This window comes from Hyla sarda, chromosome 3 (genome assembly GCF_029499605.1).
Source record: "Hyla sarda isolate aHylSar1 chromosome 3, aHylSar1.hap1, whole genome shotgun sequence".
In the NCBI taxonomy this organism is placed as follows: Eukaryota; Metazoa; Chordata; class Amphibia; order Anura; family Hylidae; genus Hyla; species Hyla sarda.
Window position 1 is genome coordinate 35,640,856 of NC_079191.1, and position 5,687 is coordinate 35,646,542.

At 46.3% G+C, this 5,687-nt stretch overlaps 1 long non-coding RNA gene across 2 annotated transcripts; it reads right to left on the reverse strand.

Moving 5' to 3' along the window:
- Nucleotides 1–3,258: 3,258 nt before the first annotated feature.
- LOC130360538 (uncharacterized) lies at nucleotides 3,259–5,077 on the reverse strand. Of its 2 annotated transcripts, XR_008890695.1 has the most exons (3): nucleotides 5,063–5,077; nucleotides 3,659–3,990; nucleotides 3,259–3,559 (listed from the first exon to the last, which is right to left on the reverse strand). It is a non-coding gene; the product is annotated as an uncharacterized LOC130360538 (long non-coding RNA). The 2 variants fall into 2 exon arrangements; XR_008890694.1 differs by lacking the exon at nucleotides 5,063–5,077 and having other exon boundaries at nucleotides 3,659–4,149.
- Nucleotides 5,078–5,687: the final 610 nt, after the last annotated feature.

Below are 5,687 nucleotides of genomic sequence, written 5' to 3' on the forward strand. Positions count from 1 at the left end.
AACTGTTATTTTGTAAAACACCAGCCGGTGAGTACTATTGCTTGGACTTTCACAGTATGTAGGCCCTTGACAGATTAACAGGTACAAAATGGTACACTTATTAGATGTACGTGTGTGGTATGCACGTATGAGAGCAAAAAAAATGTGCAACAATGCGCAAAAAAAACTGCATTTTTGTAAAAGAACAGCCGGTGAGTACTGTTGCTTGTACTTTCACAGTATGTAGGCCCTTGACAGATTAACAGGTACAAAATGGTACACTAATTAGATGTACGTATGTAAGTTTCCGAAATGGGGTATGGGTATTTATTTTTTTGCGTTTATGTCAGAACCGCTGTAAAATCAGCAACCCCTGTGCAAATCACCAATTTAGGCCTCAACTGTACATAGCGCGCTCTCACTCCTGAGCCTTGTTGTGCGCCCGCAGAGCATTTTACTCCCACATATGGGGTATTTCCGTACTCAGGAGAAATTGTGTTACAAATTTTGGAGGTCTTTTTTTCCTTTTCCTTTTTTCCTTTTATTGTGAAAATAAAAAGTATGGGGCAACACCAGCATGTTAATGTATTTTTTTTTTTAGACTAACAGGCTGGTGTAGACCCCAACTTTTCCTTTTCGTAAGGGGTAAAAGGAGAAAAAGCCCCCCAAAATTTGTAGTGCAATTTCTCTCGAGTACGGCAATATCCCATATGCGACCATAAACCTTGAAATACGACAGGGCTCCGAAGTGAGAGAGCACCATGCGCATTTGAGGACTAAATTAGGGATTGCATAGGGGTGGACATAGGGGTATTCTACGCCAGTGATTCACAAACAGGGTGCCTCCAGCTGTTGCTAAACTCCCAGCATGCCTGGACATTCAGTGGCTGTCTGGAAATGCTGGGAGTTGTTGTTTTGCAACAGCTGGAGGCTCCATTTTGGAAACACTGCCGTACGATACGTTTTCATTTTTATTGGGGGGGGGGGGGGGACAGTGTAAGGGGGTGTATATGTTGTGTTTTACCCTTTATTATGTGTTAATGTAGTGTAGTGTTTTTAGGGTACATTCACACGGGCAGATTTACGGTGAGTTTCCTGCTAGGAGTTTGTGTTGCGGTGGAAAATTTGCCGCAGCTCAAACTTGAAGCAGGAAACCCTCTGTAAACCCGCTGTGTGAATGTACCCTGTACATTCACATGGGGGGGGGGGCAAACATCCAGCTGTTTTAAAACTACAACTCCCAGCATGCACTGACAGACCGTGCATGCTGGAAGTTGTACTTTCGCAACAGCTGGAGGTACCCAAATACAACTACCAGCATGCTGAGACAGCTGTTTGGGCATGCTGGGAGTTGTAGGTTTGCAAGATCCGAAGGGCCAGGGTTTAGAAACCACTGCACAGAGATCTCCAAACTGTGGTCCTCCAGCTGTTGCAAAACTACAACTCCCAGCATGTACTGATCGCCGAAGGGCATGCTGGGAGATGTAGTTATGCAACAGCTGGAGGTACGCAACTACAACTCCCAGCATGCCGACAGCTGTTTGCTGTTTGGGCATGCTGGGATTTGCAGTTTTGCAACATCTGGAGGGCTACAGTTTAGAGGCCCTCCAGATGTTGCAAACTACAAATCCCAGCATGCCCAGACAGCAAACTGCTGTGGGGGCATGCTGGGAGTTGTGGTTTTGCAAGATCTAGAGGGCAACAGTTTAGAGACCCCTATATAGTGGTCTCAAACTAAAGCCCTCCAGATGTTGCTAGGCAACTCACCGGCTTCAGTAGGATCCAGGGAGCCGCATCGCCGTCCTCTTCTGCAACCGATCCCCGCCACCGATCATCACCTCTGCCGCCACCGATGGGTAAGTGGATCTTCGGCGCCAGTCCCCTTCGGTTTCCCAGTTCTGCCCGGCCTATTGTGGGCAGAACGGGGAAACCAAAATATAACCCCCCGTCCCTGATCTGCTATTGGTCGTCACTTCTAGACGACCAATAGCAGGGATAGGAGGGGTGGCACCCCTGCCACATCACTCCTATCCCTTCAGGGGGATCGTGGGTGTCTTGGACAACCCCTAACCCTCTTATTTTTCCGGGTCACCAGGTCACTGTAGACCCGTATGACCCGGAATAGCCGCAAATCGCCGGTGTGAATTCACTGGCGATTTGCTGCGATCACCGACATGGGGGGTCCCAGGACCCCCCTTGACATTGACACGGGATGCCTGCAGAATGATATCAGCAGTCATCCCGTTCCGATCACAGCCCGGTGAGCGGCGGTGAGCGGAAATGCGAAGGGCGTACAGGTATGCCCTCCGTCCTTAAGTACTGAGACACAAGGGCGTATCAATACGCCCTCTGTCCCCAACAGGTTAAGGGCCTACTTACTGTGAAAGGCCAGCCAAAAATACACACCTGCTGCTGTTTTTGACAAATACTGTTTTAAGTTTAGTGGAGCTTATTGTACCCCACACCGGATTATACATGTAGGCAAGAGCAGCACTTTGGAAACCTTTACACAAAGTCAAATAAACGTCATGGATACCAATCTATCCAGTTAGGAAAGATAAGTTCTCATCTTTATCATAGTCGCAAGTAGGTTTGCCGTGTCTCCCAGGTAGACGGCAGGCGCTCCATTAATTTCTATGGGAGCGCCAATGATGCCCAAGTGCTGTACTTGGGTCTTTTTGGCGAGGCCATAGAAAATAATGGAGTGAGTGCCGTCTGCAGCGCGCACTTCTCCTTCTCACTGAGCACTGGGTCTTATCACAGAGATCGCAGTGGGGCCCGAGTGGTCGGACTCCCCGCGATCCGCTACTTATCCCCTATCCTTGCCAAACTTTCCTCAGCATCCTGCCATTTCTCCCAGCTGCTCTTTTTCTACCTGCTTGTAAGGCACACTCCCTTCCTAATTCCATAAAAAGTACTTTGCCCCAGACATCTTATCCACTATCCTTAAGATAGGGGATAAGATGTCTAGGGGCAGAGTACCCCTTTAAGAGCCAGTGCATGTACCCAAAAGTTGATCCTTTGCAACCGTATGACCCCTAGCAAGTTCCCTGCAGGAGTCCCATTCATCAGAAATAGGCTCGTGCACGGAACTTGCTGGGTGTCCTACGGTTGCCTCGGCAACTTTACCACCCAGCATTAGCTGCCTCTCTAGCACTGCATTGTGCAGCTCACACAGGAGAGCAGCTTTGGACACTTAAAAAAACTTATATAATTCATATTTTGCTATCACTATTTTTCCCACAAAGAAATAAAATAAGTCAAACAAGTCAAAGAGCGTTTTTTAAAAAAGGGGAACTTTATTTATTATTTATTAAAATGTTTGTGTCGGGATTTTTTTGTAACCTCCCATCACTCACAAAGAGCGTACAGTAACTAACTCAGGACAGGAAAAACCTCCAGAGGGGAGGAAACCTGTAGGGAATCCATGGCTACTGTATTGCCCTTCCTCTGGGCATACTAAAGGAGGTTACCTCTAGAATTTGGGCCAATGTGTCTGTGTGTGCGTGATTTCTGGGGCTGGGCCTTCATCCAACGTCTTGCTGTAAGTCCGGAAATGCGACTCCACATCCTGGAAATACTGCATTGAAAATAGGAAAAGAAAAGAAAGATTATTTATTATGTTTATTATAGAAATGTACATGGAAAATGCACTTATCAGTCATGTGTATGTACTTACCAGTCATCTTACTGTAAGTCCGGAAATGCGACTCCACATCCTGGAAATACTGCATCTAAAATAGAAAAAGAAAAGAAAAGAAAGGAAAGATTATTTCATATGTGTTTATTATAGAAATGTATATAGAAAGTGTACTTACCAGTCATGTGTATGCACCTATATTCCAGGGTCCCTACAGTGTCCAACATCAGCCCCTCACTGATGAAGAATGAGCAGGAGCCGTGTTATTTCTGCTCAGTGCTGCTCTCTGGTGGACAATGGTTATGACATCACATGTGTGACACGCTGCTCCTCCTGGGAGTTCTATTTCAGTAGTGCTGCTCTCTGATTGGCTGAAAATAAAAAGCTTTTTAACATATTCTGCATGACTGTTATCTAAGGGATTTTTGGTAATTTTTTATAAAATGGCGCTACTCCCCGTGGGTGCATTATATATGTTTCTCCTAACTAGACACTCAGTATTTGTAATATCATTTGGTGGCCCCAACATCCTGGGCCATAGGTTTCTTCCCCGCAGGCTCAATGAGCATCGCTGGCTGCTGGGATGTCTGACTAGTGACGCCCCTGACGTTGCGGTGTGGAGTGGAAGGACGTCACTCGGCAGACGTCCCGGCAGCCGGCGCTGCTCATTGTGTAAAGTGGTTGTGGCTCCTGCTGCCAGTTCAAGATCAGGCAGCATGGGCCGAGATTGACATACATCATCAGTGATCCCCTGTGGCTGTCCAGCTGTTGCAAAACTACAACTCCCAGCATGCCCTGACAGCCTTCGGATTTCATTGGATGCTGGGAGTTGTAGTTTTGCAACGTCTGTTGGAAGGGGGAGAAAAAATGCCAAAGATAAAACAATGTGGGCTTTTCCTCTTTTCCTCTGCACAGGTCTTCAAACCTCTCCCCCAGTGTGTATTATTATTATTATTATTATTATTATTATTATTATAAAATGTGTTTTTTTTCATTGGCGCTTTTCTACCCCACCCAACTTTTCTCATTACAAGTCATGTGATTCTTTCATCATGGGACTCAAGAATTTCTTTTGAAACATTGGGAAGGAAGACGCCAAAACTTCATAAAAAAAAAAAAAAACTTTACTTTCGGCATCCCACAAATTTGATAAATTTACCTAAAAACGCCATAAAAGAATGAAGAAAATCCCATTAGTGTCTGGCGTTTCATATTACCCTAATGATACCAACATAACATGTGCCCGCAGCGATCATGGTGTTTTTTGACAAACACGCCAAGTGTAATCCCGGCCTAAATGAATGTTTTCACAATAGCTTGGAACAGGCTGCAGGTTGTCTATATATTTGCATAGTCGTGGCGTACAGCATGTGCCGCATTTATGTGATGGCTTTCCACTGGCATATATGGCTTTCTGCGCTGGCGAATGCAGCGGGCACTTACTGGGTGTGGTTTCCTAGGCGCACAGTTTACACACTGATTTATGACTTATAACTTTTGTAAAAGTAGCACAGTTTTTCACAACAACCACTCCGGCCGGGGGATTGACAGGGCACAGGGATCCTGCCTGTTCAGTAGCTCGGGCCACGGCCACCAGGGCTGGTGCAAGGATTTTTGCCACCCATGGCAAAACCACATTTGTCTCTGGCCCCTGAGCCCCGCCCTTTGGTCTCACCCCTTCTTTGCACTGCCCACCTTTTTAATGATTGTTAGGCTGGATATCCATGTAGAATTACGCAGGAATATTCCACATGGAAATTCCGCTGCAGCAGAGTCCCATTAATATCTGGCACAGAAATGCAAAATCTGGCAAATTTCTAATCGGTCCTAGTGCCGGCATGTTCTGCCACTGCTCCTCCATCTGCAGAATATCCATACATAAATTTTCGTGTGGACATTTGGCCGTGTGAACATAGCCTTACAGTCAACGCTGAGTAGTTGCGCCCTACAGACAGGCTGACTCAGCAAACCCTAGATCAGATAAAAGATTGCTGCTGGTGGAGCCTGTGGGAGACTTTGAGAGAGAGGGACTGTCTGTGACTGCCATTGCCAGGCAAGCCTTTTAACC